At 53.4% G+C, this 17,615-nt stretch overlaps 2 protein-coding genes across 6 annotated transcripts in view; one reads left to right on the top strand and one right to left on the bottom strand.

Annotated features, from left to right (window-relative positions):
* LOC119975257 (sialic acid-binding Ig-like lectin 12) overlaps window positions 1-7,921 on the bottom strand; it is a 312,188-nt gene extending 304,267 nt beyond the window's left edge. For all 4 annotated transcript variants that reach the window (XM_038814942.1, XM_038814941.1, XM_038814943.1 and 1 more), the window contains exon 1: window positions 7,602-7,921. The gene's annotated coding sequence lies outside the window, so the exon portion shown is untranslated. The remainder of the gene's footprint in view (window positions 1-7,601) is intronic.
* LOC119975260 overlaps window positions 1-17,615 on the top strand; it is a 137,425-nt gene that overhangs the window by 1,422 nt on the left and 118,388 nt on the right. The window lies entirely within an intron of this gene.

The raw sequence follows: 17,615 nt of genomic DNA on the forward strand, positions 1-17,615 counted from the left end.
TTTTTCCAAAGGTATTTGCGACATACCCAAGAATATTAAATTTCAAATGCTCGCCCCAATTTATTCTGCAGGAGAAAATGGTGCTGATTTGGATGCAGGTTTATACTGATTGGCCAAGGCATTGCCACAGAGAAAGAACTATAGACTCCCAAGCACCTGTGTAATTCAAATAAAGGTGCACGTTTTGAATATATTCCTTTTGTTTTTAAGGAATGGGTCCTCTTTATGAAAGTCTGTTGTTTCAAGAAAGAGAATGAACCACTTTCAACTGATTATCTTAAATTGGTTGTTAGTGTAACAATTCGTGCATTGAGGATTGCTCAACAAGTGCTCCCCCTCTCCAGGACCTCAATTTGAGTTTTCTCACAATTGTTGCATATGTACATGTTGACTCTGATTTTCACCTTCCCTGCATTCCTGCTTGCAAATAGTTCAAGGAAAGAAAATATTCTCAAGAACCGTGATCATAAGAACTAGGATCAGGAAGAGGCAATTCAGCAGCCTCGAGCCACCTCCACCATTCAATATGATTGTTCTGTTGAGCCTGAAATATTCACAGGCTTTTGAACTGAGCAGCACGCTTTTCTCCTGTAATGTAAATTGTTGTATTTGTTTGAAATTTGTCATTCTTGCATTTGCCCTGATGAGTGCAAGATTAAAAACTTCAATAACATGTCTCTCTTCTCAGCAATATTCAACTGTTCAAAATCATGAGGGGTTTGGATGGAGTAAATGAGGAGAAAGTGTTTCCAGTGGCAGGAGGGTCGGTAACCAGAGAACTGGGAAAAGAGGGGGAGATGAGGATAATTTTTTATGTATGATTTGTGGTCTGAAATGCACAAATGGTTGAAAATAAATAAACCCTTAGATTACAATGCTATTTGTCCCAAGCAAAGAGAGGCTTGTAGGGTAGATTTATGACAAAAGATTACAGGAACAGACAGAGGCCACTCAAAAGGCCGAATATTATCACTATTGTGGTCTCCTCTTGTGTTATTAAACTTGTTTCAATCTCCTGTAGAGAATCAGCATTGGCTTTTCAAGGGGCTTTTCACAGTAACTTCATTTGACGCCGACATGTGACAATAAGCGATTTTATTGGACAAAATGTTGCAGAACCTTTCTCGGCCACTAGAGGAGGCTGCAGGCCTGTTAGCTCACTCTGTGATGTCAAGAAGCTGGTATTGCAGCATGTTAATGATTGTTAAATCAGAGAATGGTTATAGCACAGAAGGAGGTTATTCGGTCCATCATGTCCAGGCAAGCTCACTGCAAGAGTATATCAGATAGACCGACTCTTCCTTTCCTGTAATCTTGAAAATGTTTCTTTTTCAGACAATGATCTAATTCCCTTTCAAAGCCATGACTAAACCTGCCTCCACCATCAAGCAGTGCATTCCAGATCCTAATCATTCGCTGTAAAAATGCTCATACCCTCTGCCTATGCACCCTTCTTAAAGTGTGCTGCTTAAAGTGTTTTTATAAACGTTCGCCATAACCTCCTTCCTTTTGTACTCTATGCCTCTATTTATAAAGCCCAGGGCCCTGTCTGCTTTAGTAAGCACTCTCAACCTGTCCTTCCACATTTAATGATTTTACACCCAGGTTCCTTTGCCATCAGGGATGCCAAGAGACAATACCAGACTCAGCTAGAGTCACAGACTAATGACACAGACGTCGGTTTTGGCAAAGCTTAAACAACATAACTGGCTACAAAGCAAAGTTGAGTAGAATCTCCGGCAGTAGTCCACTCCTCCCCAATGAACTCAATGCATTCTTTGCTCATTTTGAGCAGCAAACCACAAACCATTATCAACTGCCCCAGCAGCCTGAGACGCACTCATACCCACTGTCACAGCTTCCAAAGTCAAATCGGCCTTCTTGAAAGTGAACCTTCGGAAATCAATGGGTCCTGACGGAGTCCCCGGTCGTGCACTCAGGTCCTGTGCGGACAAACTGGCAGGTGTGTTCACAGACATCTTCAACCTTTCCCTACTCCATTCTGAGGTTGCCACCTGCTTCAGGAAGACGACCATCATACCGGTGCCAAAGACAAACCAGGCAACATGCCTCAACGACTACCGTCTGGTAGCCTTGACATTTATCATTATGACGTTCTTCAAGAGGTTGGTCATGAGACCACGGGCCGGAGAATCGGCAGGGGGCAGCGTGAATCCCGCCCATGGCCCCAACCCCGGGCTGCTGGATTCTCCGGCGCCGGTAATATGGCTGGGGTGGGAATCGCACCGTGCTGGTCGGGGGCTATTGGCAGCGCCCCCCCCCCCCCCACCCCCGACGATTCTCCGCTCCGTGATGGGCCAAGCGGCCGCCCGTTTCGGCCTGTCCTGCCGGCGTAAATTACATAAGGTCCTTACCAGCGGCACCTGGCTCTGCGGGCGGCCTGTGGAGTCCTGGGGGGGGGGGGGGGGCGCAAGGGGTTTCGGCCACGGTGGGGGCTCCTACGGTGGCCTGGCCCGCGATCGGAGCCCACCAATCTGCAGGCGGGCCTGTGTCGTGGGGGCACGCTTTCCCCCAGCACTGGCCTGTGTATGGCTCTGCTATGGCCGGCGCAGAGAAGAAACCCCGGCTCATGTGCTGGGATCACACCAGTGGTTCTGTGCATGCGCCAACCCCACCAGCGCCGGCCTAGCCCCCGAGGTGCAGAGGATTTCGCACCTTTCGGGCAGCCCAATGCCGGAGTGGTTCACGGCACTCCTCGGCGCCGGTACTGCCCGTCCTGCTGGATACCGGTGAATCCCGGCCCAGATTCCCAGAATGCCTCGATCCAGGGCAATTCGCATAAAGCCCACAACCAGTCCACAGCAGACGTCATCTCCCTGGCCCTTCACCCAGCCCTGGAGTATCTAGATAAAAAGGACTCCTACATCAGACTCCTATTCAGTAACTGCAGCTCCACCTTCAACACCATAATCCCAGCCAAACTCATGTCAAAACTCCAAAACCTAGTACTTGGCTCCTCCCTTTGCAACTGGATCCTCAACTTCTGACCCATAGACCACAATCAGTAAGAATAAACAACAACACCTCCTCCATGATAGTCCTCAGTACCGGGCTCCACAAGGCTGAGTACTGAGCTCCCTACATACACAACTGTGTGGCAAGATTTGGCTCCAACTCCACCTACAAGATTGCGGATGACACGACTGTAGTGGGTCGGATCTCGAACAACGATGAATCACAGTACAGGAGGGAGATAGAGAAGCTAGTGGCGTGGTGTAACGACAACAATCTCTCCCTAATCGTCAGCAAAACTAAGCAGCAGGTCATTGACTTCAGGAATTACACACCCCTGTCTGCATCAATGATGCCGAGGTGGAGATGGTTGACCCACGCATACATGGGGAGAATGAGCAGACTCCACAAAGACAGTGACCCAAGCCGGAAATTGAACCTGGGTCTCCTGCGCAGTGCTAACTGCTGTGCTAAGGGCCACCCTTCTGCTTTTCAATCAAAAAAGTGAAAGCATACATGTAATAGTGCCTTGAATATGCCTCCTGAGTATTTTAAAAAATTTGTTCATGGGATGTGGACGTCACTGGCTGGGTCAGCATTTATTGCCCATCCCTGAGCGTATTTTAAAGTCAACCACATTGCTGTGGGTCTGGAGTCATGTGTGGGCCAGATTAGGTAAGCACAGCAGATTTCCATCCCCAGTGAACCAGGTGGGGTTTTGCAACAATCGACAATGGTTTCATGGTCATCATTAGTCTTTTAATTCCAGATTATTTTTATTAGGTTATGGGCCAGGCAGTAGAGAACCCCAAAGTGTATCATCGAGTTCAGCTGACTCACAACTTTTAATAGATTGCAGTGTGGGGAGCACACGGCCCACTCTACAGGAGCGGTACAGCAGAAATGGAAAAGTATTTTTAAAAGCAAAACAATGTTTATTCTATGAACTCACGTTAACCTTTTTAAAACATACAGTGAACATCTTAGCAACCATCAATTCAAATACAACCCCCAAAGAATACAACACTAAGTAATCCTTAATAAATTCTCAAACAACATTCAGAAAACAAAAGACCCTTTTAACACAAAGATAAGGTTTAAATTCACTATTGAGGGCAGTTGCCACGTTGAAATCAGCAACTTAACATGCATAAGCTTGCAGAGATTCACACACATCCTGCTGTGATTTCTGCTTCTCCAAAACTAAAGTGAAACCAAACCCACCTGCAGCAAAAAGCCTAAAGCGAAAGTAAAAAGCTGACAGACAGACCAGCTCCACCCACTCTCTGACATCACTGCAGTAATAAACACCCATTTCTAAAAGGTACCCTCACTACAGATATTTATATACACACCCATTTATAAACACCCATTTCGTAAAGGTACTCTCACATGACAATTATTGAATTAAATGAATCTGCCCTGGCAGGATTCAAACCTGGGTCCCCAGACTCTGGGTTTCTGGATTACTAGCCCATTGACAATACCACTGCGTTATTGCCTCTGCTTAAATATAAGGACATAAGAAACTGCATCAGGAATTGGCCATTTGGTCCCTGGGGACTGCTCTCTCATTCAATAAGATCATGGCTGATCTTAATGACTCCATTTTCCAGTCATTGCCCAAAATGTTATGAGTTGATGTCAACCAATTGTTTCTCTATTCTGCACCTGCACTTATATTTGGAGACCATCCACAAATTAGAAATATGGGGAGGAAGAAGATCCACCCAAAACACATTAATAATTCCAAAACCTAATCCGAGAGATCAGTTCGGCTGCACCACAATCTCATGGGGAGGTGGTTGTCGAAGCAAGATGGGCAGGTCCAGAAAAACAGAGGGTCACAACTGCTTCCTCCAAGGATTTACAAATGATTGAACTGGGAAATTTGTCCTGCTCGGTGAGTAAATTATCTGTACAGTCAGAGATTTACATAACTTTTGGATGAAATGTTGTTGAATTCCCTATAAACTTGAGCTCATCTAAAACTCTCCTGCTGTGTATCCGAACTCACACCAAGTCCAATTCAACACATCATCACCTATTACTCACGGACCTACGTTGTTGACCCCTGATCAAGCAACATCCTTTCACAGTCCATTCACGGTCCCTCTCCATTTTGTAGCGTCCTCTTCCCTTACAACACTCCCTATGTCTGGAATCTCCTCCAGCCCCTACAAACCCTCCAAATCACTGTAATCTCCTCCATACCCTACAACCCTCCCTATGTCTCCAGCTCCTACAATCCTTCCTATCTCTGTAGCTCCTCCAGCCCCTACATCACTCCCTATCTCTGTGACCTCCACCAGCCCCTACTATCTTCCCTATCTCTGTAACCTCTTCCAGCCTCTACAAAACTCCCGATCACTGTAGCCTCTACTAGACCCTAAAATCCCTCTCTATCTCTATAGCTTCCTTTAGCCCTTACGATTCTCCCTGTCCCTGTTACCTCCTCCAGCCCCTACAATCCTCCCTGTCTCTGTGAGCTCCAGACCACACAACCCTCCACATCTCTGTTGCCTCCTCAAGCCCTTACAAAGAACAAAGAAAAGTACAGCACAGAAACAGGCCCTTTGGCCCACCAAGCCTGTGCCAATGTGCCTGTGCATGATGCCCCAACTAAAAATACAATCTTCTGCCGTTACTCGGTTATTATCCCTCTATTTCCTCCCTATTCGTGTACCCATCCAGATGCTTCTTAAATGTTGTTAATGTGCCTGCTTCCATCACATTCTCTGGCAGCACGTTCCAGGCACCCACCACTCTCTGTGTAAAAAACGTACACCGCACATCTCCCTTAAACATTCCCCCTCTCACCTTGAACCTGTGCCTCTTTGTAATTGACACTTCCGCCCTTGAAAAAGCTTCTGACTATCCACCCTGTCTATGCTTCTCATAATTTTGTAGACCTCTATCAGATCTCCCCTCAGCCCCATCTTTCCAGCGAAAACAATCCTAGATTATTCAACCTCTCCTCTTGGCCAACACCCTTGAAACCAGGCAACATCTTGGAGAATCTTCTTTGCACTCTCTCCAAAGCTTTCATGTCCTTCTGATAATGTGGTGACCAGAACTGCACGCAATACTCCAAATGAGGCCTAACCAATGTTTTATATAGCTGCAACATGATTTCCCAACTCCTGTACTTAATACCCAGGCTGATGAAAGCAAGCAAGTGGTATGCCTTCTTAATCATCTTGGCCACCTGTGTTGCCCGTTTTAGGGAACTGTGGACCTCTGCTAGACCCCAGATCCCTCTGTATGTTAATGTTCCAATGGGTTCTGCCATTTACACTATAATGCAGACCTAGATTTGATGCTCCAAAATGCATCACCTCTCATTTGACCGGATTAAACTCCACCTGCCATTTCTGTGCCCAAGTCTCCAATCTATCTACATCCTGTTGTATCCTCTAACATCCTCAGCACTATCTGCAACTCTGCCAGTCTTCATGTCATCTGCAAAATTACCAATAAGACCACCCACATTTTCCTCCAGATAATTTATATATACTACAAACAGAGGTCCCAACACTGATCCCTGCAGAATACCACTAGCTACAGGTCTCCATTCTGAAAAAACACCCTTCCACCGTGACTTTCTGTCCTCCATAATCAAGCTAGTTTTGTATCCATCTAGTCAGCCCACCCCAAATCCCATGTGATTTGAGTTTTTGTCCCAGTCTGCCATGTGGGACCTTGTCAAACACCTTACTAAAGTCCATATAAACGGTATCCACAGCCCTTCCCTCATCAATTTTCTTTGTCAGCTCTTCAAAAACTCAATCAAGTTGGTGAGACATGACCTTCCCACAAAACCATGCTGCCAGACACTAACTAGTCCATTTTCCTACAAATGTGCATTTATCCTGTCCCTTAGTATATTTTCCAAAAGCTTTCCCACCACTGATGTCAGGTTCACCAGCCAAATATTTGCTGTATTATCCCTGCTTTCTTTCTTAAACAAGGGAACAACATTGGCTATTCTCCAGTCCTCTGGAACCTCACCTGTGGTCAAAGACGATGTGAAGATATCTGTTAAAGCCCCAGCTATTTCTCTCCTTGCCTCACGCAGTAGGGGCTGGTTTAGCACAGGGCTAAATCGCTGGCTTTGAAAGCAGACCAAGGCAGGCCAGCAGCAAGGTTCAATTCCTGTACCAGCCTCCCCAAACAGGTGCCGGAATGTGGCGACTAGGGGCTTTTCACAGTAACTTCATTGAAGCCTACTGTGACAATAAGCGATTTTAATTTCATTTTCATTTCAGTATCCTGGGATAGATCCCATCCGGCCCCAGGGACTTGTCTACCTTAACGCAATTTAAGATACTCAACATTTTTTCCCGATCTCAATAACCTCCTCCAGCCTTTACAATTCTCCCTATCTCTGTAACTTCCTCCAGCCCCTGTCTCAGCTCATCTGATATTGGAACCATCGTAATACCTTTGTTACCTCAGGACTCCACGATTCCAACTGGCCTCCCATATTCTGCCCCCTCCCCTCATAAACTTCAGGTCATCCAAAATTCAGTTGCTCTTGTCTTAAATCACAAACAGTCCTGCTCTCCTGTGCTCAGTGACCTATATTGACTCCCTGTCAAACAATATCTTGATTTTAAAATTCTCACCCTTATTTTTCAATCCCTCCATGGTCTTTCCTCTCTTTATCGCTGCAATCACCTTCAGCTCTACAACCCCTCCTCCTTCTCCCGAGATCTCTGCACTTCTCCAGTTCCAGCGTCATGTGCATCCTCGAATTCTCTCACTATACCTCTCCACTTCTCTCTCTCCTTTGAGACGCTCCTTAAAAGCAAGCATTTCTTGACGCCAGCCCCCCCCCCTTCCCGACCGGGAACCGATTCTGGTCCCCGGTCGGGGCTAGCAGCCCGACGCCGTAAGCTCCGGCATCACGGGCTTAACGAATTTCGTTAAGCCCGCTTGCCGGAGTTAGCGCCGGCTGACGCGTCATATGCGTCAGCCGCGCATGCGCGGATTGGAAGACTCCAACCCGCGCATGCGCGGATGACGTCATCGCGCATTTGCGCGAAACCCGCGCATGCGCGGGCCGGGTTGCCCCTCAGCCGCCCCGCGAATGGATACTGCGGGGCGGCAGAAGGAGAAATAGTGCTCGGGCATCGGGCCCGCTGCCCGTGATCGGTGGGTACCGATCGCGGGCCCATGGCACCCTTGGCACGGCCGTGGTACTGCCGTGCCAATCGGTGCCATGGTTATAAAATGCGAGTGTTTACGGCCGTTTTTACGAACGGCCAGACCAGGTGTGTTTGCCGTTCGTAAAAACAGCCGTAAAGGGCTGGGAACTCGGCCCATCTATCAGCTGTGAATCGCTGCCGGCCGTAAAAAAACGGCGGCAGCGATTCGTGTCGGGAGTTGGGCGTGGGGGGGGGGGGGGGAGAGAATAGCGGAAGGGCGTCGGAACAGCGTGGCTGTAAAATTTTACGAGCCACGCTATTCTCCGCACCGTGGGGAGTGCGGGGAATCTCGCCCGCTATTCCCACCCGCCCCCTCGCTATTCCCCCCGCCGCTACTCCCCCCCACCGCCCCCCCGCTATTCGCCCCCGCCATCCCGCCATTCCCCCCCCCGCCGCCCCGCTATTTCCCCCCGCTATTCCCTCCCCCCACTATTCCCCCGCTATTCTCCCCCCACGCTATTCCACCCCCCCGCTACTCCCCCCCCCACCATTCCCCCCCGCCATTCCCCCCGCTATTTCCCCCCGCTATTCCCTCCCCCACTATTCGCCCCCGCTATTCTCCCCCCCGCTATTCCCCCCCACGCTATTCCCCCCGCTCCCTGCCCCCCGCTATTCCCCCCCCACCCCCCCGCTATTCCGCCCCCCCGCTATTCACCCCCATTCTCCCCCCGCCCCCGCTATTCCCCCCCCCCGCTATTCCGCCCCCCGCCATTCCGCCGCCATTCCGCCGCCGCCCCCCGCTATTCCGCCACCGCCCCCCGCTATTCCGCCGCCATTCCGCCGCCGCGAATCTGAGGGGCATGACGGACCGCGCATGCGCGGGTTAGACGCATATGTGTGATGACGTCATCCGCGCATGCGCGGGTTGGAGCCGTCCAACCCGCGCATGCGCGGCCGGCGTCATCGTGCGCGTCAGCCGCCGTGAGTCTTGGCGGCCGCGCTGCCGTTCTTCCCGGCGCCGCGATGCTAGCCCCGACCGGGGGGGGGGGGGGGGGTGTGAATCGGGTCCAGGGAGGGGACGCAGAGGCTGCCGTGAAACACGGCCGGTTTCACGGCAGCCTTTACGACTCCGCTTTTGCGGAGAATCCCGCCCCGGAGGGGTCAGATGAGGACAGCTCATTGCTCTGTTCCCCTTTCCTCCCTGATTCCCCTCAGGATCACATTGCCCTCTCGTGGTCAGAATAAGCCTAATTACAGGTGTCACAAACCACCATTCTCCTGTTCCCTCACACAACACAGTGAATTCCATTGAGCACACCATTGTCAAACTAACTACTTACCTCCTGGGTGCGATTCTCCGCGAAAAATCGCGAAATTGTCGTAAAAAACGGGGGCGTTTTACGACGGTCGGGAAGGGTCCATTTCTCGACGTATTCACTTCCGGGAAATGGGCTAGTAACGCGGCCGCGTCAATCACGTGCGCGATGACGACGGAACACGACGACGACACGATCACGCCCACGTGACGCCGCCCGACGCCGTAAAAAGGCGCTGGCGAGCACAGAATCTGTAGGCCATGATGTCGGAGCCCAGGAGAGCTGCACCTCGTTTTGTGGAGGCCGATGTGGATACGCTGCTCGATGCTGTCGAGCAGAGGAGGGGCAGCATCCGCCCGCGGAGAGGGCATCGCCAACCTGCCAGCGCGGTACACCAGGCCTGGCGTGACGTGGCTGCTGCTGTCAGTGCTGTGGGGCAGACCCCTCGCTCTGCAGAGCAATGCAGGAAAAAGCTTCACGACCTCACCAGGGCTGCCAGGGTAAGTGCCAAAAAGGTGCCCCCTGGTCACAATCATCCCTCCCCCCCCCCTTTACTTAATCACCCACCTCCCCCCTTGGCACGGGGGGGTGGAGGGGGATTGGGGCAGAGTTAATTGAGGGTGGTTCACAAAGTTGTCACAGACCCAGCGCTCTGGCCCCGTGAAGAGATGCAATCGTCTTATGACAACTTGACCCCCAAACTGTGCCAGTATCTGAACGGACTGCTGATACCTGCCGTATTGTAATGATCTACCTATGTACCCTCCCCCAACAGGCCAAGACCGCTCACAACACCCGTGAGCGGCACCAGACTGGAGGGGGTTCGCCAAACCTGCACCCCCTCACCACCTTTGAGCAGAGGGCACTGGACCTTGTTGGGGGGTCTGCCACCCGGGATGTCGCGCTATGCGAGGTTGGCGGAGCTGCAACAAGTGAGACAACCCTCCTTGACAAACACCCACCCCTCCCCCATCCTCTGTCCCTTCACACACCCTGCTCACTGGGATACCTCCCCCATCCTCTATCCCGTCACAAACCCTGCCCACTGGGATACCTCCCCCATCCTCTGTCCCTTCACACGCTGCCCACTGGGACCGTCCAGCGGCCTGCCGAGCAAATCTAAATAACCCGTCTCATTCTCTTCCCTAGGACGTGATGCCGAACGACCAGGGCCGTCTGCCTCCAGACGGAGACAGGAATCTGCCGCCACCTCACCCGGGGCCTCACAACAGAGGGTGCCCGATCAGCGGGCAGCCCTATCCGCCCCAACCCAATCTGCGGACCAGGACGCACAGAGGGTGGCGAGACCACAAGCCACGGAAATGGCCAGCGATAACCCTCCGGACTCTGAGCGGCCCCACACCATTGAGGAGGCACTAAATTGCGACAACATCGGGCTTGCGGCACTGCTATCTCCCACAACATCCATCATCCCAGAGACACTCACCCCGGCGGGCCTATTTAGTGATGAGTCTCCTGGGTCACAGTCTGGTTCGCACATCACAGCTGAGCAGGTACAGCAGGTGGAGGTCGGAGCAACCGAGGGCCCGGACTCGCGGAGGCCAGACCAGGCCCAGCATGCAGCTGGCTCCCAGACGTTTTCGGAGTTCCTGGAGTTTCTCAACCCACCCGCACAGCCGATGCCTCAAGAAACCCAGGGAGACAATGACGTGATGAGGGCTGTCTTCCAGACTCTGCAGACGCTGTTAGAGGAGTCGAACCGCGTCCACGAGCAGGGAGTGGTGCCGCTCTTGGCAGTGACCCAGTCCGACACTGCATGGATGGCATCCGCGGTGGAGGCAATGGATCAGGTGATGCAAGGCGTTGGGGTTAATGTACACGCGTCATCCTCGGCCCTGGACAGGGTTGCCCTCTCACAGGCAGCAATGTGCCAGAGGCAAAACGACATTGCCGGCACCCTGCAGGCCTTGGCCCAGTCTCACCAGGTCATTGCCCAGTCGCAGCAGTCAGTCGCCGAAAGCATCAACCGCCTGACACATGTGCTGGATGGCGTTGTGCACACACAGGTTGAGGTCGCACAGTCCCTGGCGGGAATGTCTAACTCCCTGGACTCCGTGTCTGCAAACCTTCGGATCCTGGTGGATACCGTTGCAGGCCTCCAGGACTGGCAGCGCCAGGTGTCGGTGGTGCGACGGGGCACCTCCCCGCTCGCACCTCTGTCCCAAAGTGAGGCCCGGGGGCCACCGGGCTCCCCGAGGGAGGAGGAGGTTTCGGGGCCCGTCCCATTAAGTCCATCACGGGACGTCCCGGAATTCTCGGCCTCCCCCCGTCCCATCCCTGGTGCATCGGGTGGGCAGCAGGCAGAGCAGGGTGGCACAATGTCACCCGAGACGCCCGCAGAGCAGCCTGGCCCATCAAGGCCGGGTCGCCCCAGGAAACGCTTGGCCAAGGAGAAACGAGTCGAGGGGGGCGATTCGCAGCAATCCTCCTCCACTCCTGCTGTATCATCTGGGGACTCACGTAGATGTAGTGTTAGGGCCCGTAAGGCAACTAAGATAGACACTGAGTAAGTTGGCACGGGTGAAGGGCACAGTTTAGTTGTAGGGGCTAGGGCACCTGTAAATAATTGTTAACATTAAACGCACTGTTCCACCTTACTTGTAATACCGTGTGATTGTTCCACAGCCACAGGAATCGTGATGGTGACCGAGTGTCGCTGGGGTTGACGAGCGGTGAAACTTCGGTGCCGGGTGTGCAGTCCCTGCCCCTCCCCCCACCCCCTACCATAGCTAGCCCACGCGGGCATGTGATAGAGTCTCAGCGGCCACCAAGGTGGATGGTTCAGCTATTGCCATGGGTCAGACTCTCTCTAACGATTCTGAGCTCACAGCTCTTCGCAGAGCGGGCTGTCATCATTCCACATGGCACTGATCACACCCGCTGACACAGCCATCAATGTTGTGCCATACCGTCTGGACCCAGTGGTAAGGGTGATGTCTAAGTGGAGCAGTGTACACTGAGAGGGGGTTGGGGGGGGGGGGGGGGGGTTGTGGTGGTGGAAGTTGTGTGTTGACCCTCTGCACGACTAGCGATGCAGGTGGTGGTTTGGTGTTCAGCGGGGACGTCACATGCGATGCGTGAACCGTGCTGCCACCCGCCGTCCTCGCCGGGTCTGTCGTGCCGCCTCCTGGACATCACCAGCACCTGGGTCGTGTCTGCGTGCTGCGCCCGCCACTCCACCAGCCTCCTCCTCCTCCCTCTCCTCCTCCTCCTCCTCCTCCTCCTCTGTGCTGGCACCACTGCCACTGGCTTCTCCCTCCGCCTCCTGCAGCAGGTCATCTCCCCTCTGCATCGCGATGTTGTGCAGCGCACAGCAGACCACAACAATGCGAGCGACCCTGTCGGCCTGGTACTGCAGGGCCCATCCGGAGCGGTCCAGGCACCTGAATCTCATCTTCAGGAGGCCAAGGCAGCGCTCCACCACACCCCTGGTTGCTGCATGGGCCTCGTTGTATCGTGTTTCCGCATTGGTCTGAGGCCTCCGTATAGGCGTCATCAGCCAAGACCTCAGCGGATAACCCCTGTCGCCTAGCAACCAGCCCCTCAGCCGGGGGGGGACGTCCCTCAAACATCGCAGGGATGAACGACTGCGCCAGTATGTAGGAGTCATGCACACTCCCTGGGAACCTTGCACAGACATTCATGATCCTCATGTGGGGGTCGCATACCACCTGGATATTCATGGAGTATGCCCCCCTTCTGTTTGTGAACACGTCCCTGTCCCCTGCAGGCGGGCGCATGGGGACGTGAACACAAACGATTGCCCCCTGCACCCTCGGTATCCCGGCCACGCTGGCAAATCCACGAGCTCGTGAGTCTTGACTTGCTTGGTCCTCAGGAAAGGTGATGTAGCGGTCCGCGATGGCATAGAGGGCGTCAGTCACATCCCAGATGCACCTGTGCACCGATGACTGGGAGATCCCGGAGACATCCCCGCTCGGAGACTGGAAGGAGCCGGTAGCATAGAAGTTAAGAGCGACCGTCACCTTGATGGCAACCGGGATCGCGTGTCCTCCCCCCGTTCCACGTGGGGCGAGGTGCGCCACGAGGTGACAGATATGTATCACCGTCTGCCTACTCAGCCGGAGTCTCCTCCTGCAGATGATGTCCGTCATTGTTAGGAAAGAGACCCGGACACGGTACACCCTTGGCCTTGGTCGTCGCCTCTGGTGCCGTGGCTGCACCCTCACTCTCTCCTCTTCCTCTTCCTCCTCCTCCTCCCCATGCTGCTCGACGACTGGCAACTCCTCGGCCCTTCCCTCTGCTGCTGCAGCTGGCCCTGCATCCACTGCGGGTTGTGGGTGTGGATGCTGCTACATCGCCAAATGCAGTGCAGCGGCCCCAACCACTGCGCAGAACATAGGCGTTCTGTTCACATACATTGTGCTAACCTACAGAAGGGTGGTGGGGGCAGAGAAACGGGACATGTTAGACGGAGGTGAGTCGACAACTCGGCAGCCGCCAGCCATGGGATACTTGTGTGTCCCGGTGGCCTGGTCGCGCTGCTGACACGCGGGTAGCCTAACCCCTGCATTTTCTGCATCCAACGGCCAGTAAACTATGTCCTCCTCTCCGGTGTGTCAGTGGCCTGTGGCCGTAAGCCACAGGGGAACCAGCGGCCGTGTCCTCGTAACCGGCACGCCATGGCATGGTGGCAGACATTTTGTTACGGGGTTGGACGGCTCACTCGCTCACTCTCTACCTAACCCTCCCCCCACTCCCACTCCCCCCCTCCATCTCCCCCACTGCCCTCTCCATCTCCCCCACTCCCCCCCCCTCCGTCTCCCCCCCTCCGTCTCCCCCACTGCCCTCTCCGTCTCCCCCACTCCCCCCCCTCCGTCTCCCCCACTGCCCTCTCCGTCTCCCCCACTCCCCCCCTCCGTCTCCCCCACTCCCCCCCTCCATCTCCCCCACTCCCCCCCTCCATCTCCCCCACTGCCCTCTCCATCTCCCCCACTCCCCCCCTCTGTCTCCCCCACTCCCCCCCCCCTCCGTCTCCCCCACTGCCCTCTACATCTCCCTCCCCCTCCGTCTCCCCCACTGCCCTCTCCGTCTCCCCCACTGCCCTCTCCGCCTCCCCCACTCCCCCCTCCATCTCCCCCACCCCTCCCCCCCCGCTCTGGACCCCCCCCTCCCGTTCTCAGGGATGCCTTCCCCGTTGTGGCCAGACTCGAGCGGTGCGCTGAGCGGTGCGCTAACCTCCTGGAAGCAGTCGTCAGCCAGCACGACTGGTTGACGAACTTAAAAAGCAGGTGTGTTTCACGCCGTGTAAACAGTGCGCGATGACGTCGGGACTTCGGCCCATCCGGGCCGGTGAATAGCGGGGGGGGCAATTTGTAGCGATTCTGGTCGTGTCGGGGGCGTAATGGAGGCGTTTGGCGGGAATGGCGACTCGGAGTTTGTGCGGGGTTCGGAGAATAGCGGGAGGGCGTCGGACCAGCGTCGCCGTAAAAATTTGCGACGCCCGCTATTCTCCGACCCGTCGTGAGTGCGGAGAATCGCGCCCCCCATTTCTGTTGCCGACTCTTTTTTAAACCATGCTCCTCAGCCAATTGTTGGAAAATAATCTATAACCTGTCTATCATAAAATAAGAATTAGCGCAGTGGGTTTCAGCTAATTACACATATTGCCCTAGTTTTAAGACAATGCTTCTTGTCAAGCTACATCTCTTATCTTGAGGTCGGCCTGGGTCTCGACAACAATTGGTCAACATAGCTGTCAGTAGTCTGGAGTTGAGGTCCCTTAGACAAGGGCCTATTCAATCGTAGTCAAGGATAACATTCATGTTATCTCTTAATTCTGTGGCTTGAGAACGACACAATAATCTTTTCTCTCACAGCTCTTTAAAAGTATTATTAATAATCATGTATTAATAATATGCTTATAATTACAAAAGTCAAACATTTGTATTCCAAATTACATCTCCAGCCTTTCTAACATATCTATTAATGAATTACTTATTCTTTAATTGTCTCATAATTAAGGCTGTCTCCTTAACTAACTTTGGGCAGCACGGTAGCACAGTTGCTTCACACCTCCAGGGTCCCAGGTTCGATTCCCAACTTGGGTCACTGTCGGTGCATGTTCTTCCTGTGTCTGTGTGGGTTTCCTCTGGGTGATCCGATTTCCTCACACAGCCCAAAGATGTGGGGCGCGATTCTCCCAAAACGGGAGAAATCGTAAAGCTGGCGTCAAACCCGGGCGGGTTTGACGCCAGCGCGCCCCTTCCCGACCGGGAACCGATTCTGGTCCCCGGTCGGGGCTAGCAGCCCGACGCCGTAGGCTCCGGCATGACGGGCTTAACGAATATCGTTAAGCCCGCTTGCCGGAGTTAGCGCCGGCTGACGCGTCATATGACGTAAGCCGCGCATGCGCGGATTGGAAGACTCCAACCCGCGCATGCGCGGATGACGTCATCGCGTATTTGCGCGAAACCCGCGCATGCGCGGGCCGGGTTGCCCCTCAGCCGCCCCGCGAATGGATACTGCGGGGCGGCGGAAGGAGAAAGAGTGCGCGGGCATCGGGCCCGCTGCCCGCGATCGGTGGGCACCGATCGCGGGCCCATGGCACCCTTGGCACGGCCGTGGTACTGCCGTGCCAATCGGTGCCATGGTTATGAATAGCGAGTTTGTGACGCCGTTTTTACGAACGGCCAGACCAGGTGTGTTTGCCGTTCGTAAAAACGGCGTAAAGGGCTGGGACTTCGGCCCATTGAACAGCTGTGAATCGCTGCCGGCCGTAAAAAAACGGCGGCAGCGATTCGGGTCGGGAGTTAGGCGGGGGGTGGGGGAGAATAGCGGGAGGGCGGGAAAAATGTCGGGAAGGCCCTCCCGCTATTCTCCGACCCGTCGTGGGGGTCGGAGAATTTCGCCCGTGCAGCTTAGGTGGATTGGCCATGTTAAATTTCCCTGAGTGTACAAAAAAGATTTGGTTAGGTTACGGGGATAGGGTAGAGGTGTGGGCTTAAGTGGGGAGCTCTTTCCAAGGGCCGGTGCAGACTCGATGGGTCAAATGACCTCCTTCTGCACTGTAAATTCTATGATTCTAATCTGACTGGTTTCCAATATTACTGGTTTAGTTTTTATTAAAATGGATTACATCAGTTTCAGCTCAGAACATATTCATCCAAACTACAATTGAAAACTACAAAATGCACCAGGTTTATGGGAGGATATGCTGGTGGCAGTATTAGGGGGATTTGTTCCTGGAGAGACGGTTTGCGAGTTTGGGGGAGTTAGGGGAGAAGTAGGGGCTGGCGCAGCCGGAGGCATTCAGGTCCTTGCAAGTCTGGAATTTTGCGAGGAAGGTTTATTCAAGTTTTTCGGTTGTGCGTCCACGTCATTGGTAGAGAGGGTACTGTCGCTCTCCAACTTGGAGCAGGCTAAAAGTTCAGTATCTATGGGAGGCTGCTGACAGAACACGGGGCTTTGTTGGAGAGGATTAAGATGAAATGGGAGGAGGAGCTGGGGATGAAGTGGAGGAGAGAATGTGGTGTGAGGTCCTACGGAGGGTGAATGCCACGTCGTTGTGTGCAAGGCTCGGACTCATACAAGGGGCACACTTAATGAGGGCAAGGATAAGTCGGGTGTTTGAAGGGTAGAAAATAAGTGTGAGTGGTGTGGGAGGGGCCCAGCGAATCACGTACATATGTTCTGGGCATGTCCTAAGCTTGCGAACCTTGAGGGTTCTTTCTTCAGCAGTGATCTTAGGCAGGAAACTGGACGCCATATTCAGGGATTCAGAGCTGTCAGAGTTGTAGGCAGGAGCGGGGTAGATGTTTTAGCCCACGCCTCGCTGATTGCTCGCAGGCCGGTTCTGCTGGAGTGGAGGTCAGCTTCTCCAGCCAGTGCCTTGGTGTGTTTGGGAGATCTTCTGGAATTTTTGTATTTGTGGAGCGTTAAAGGCGGTCGATTGGGAGTTTCTACATAAGGTGGCTACCGTTCGTTATGTATTTTAAAGAGTTGGTCACTGTCAGCTTCTGGGGGGGGGGGGGGGGGTGAAGGGGAAGCTGGGGGGGTTTGGGGGGCTGTTCTTGTGTTTGTGTTATGTTTTTGTGTATAAATTTTAACATGTTCAATAAAAATATTTTAAAAAGAAAAGGAAAATTACAAAATGACGGTGACACTAAAACTCGTGATTTGCAAACTACCAACA

Source organism: Scyliorhinus canicula, chromosome 12 (genome assembly GCF_902713615.1).
Source record: "Scyliorhinus canicula chromosome 12, sScyCan1.1, whole genome shotgun sequence".
NCBI lineage: Eukaryota > Metazoa > Chordata > Chondrichthyes > Carcharhiniformes > Scyliorhinidae > Scyliorhinus > Scyliorhinus canicula.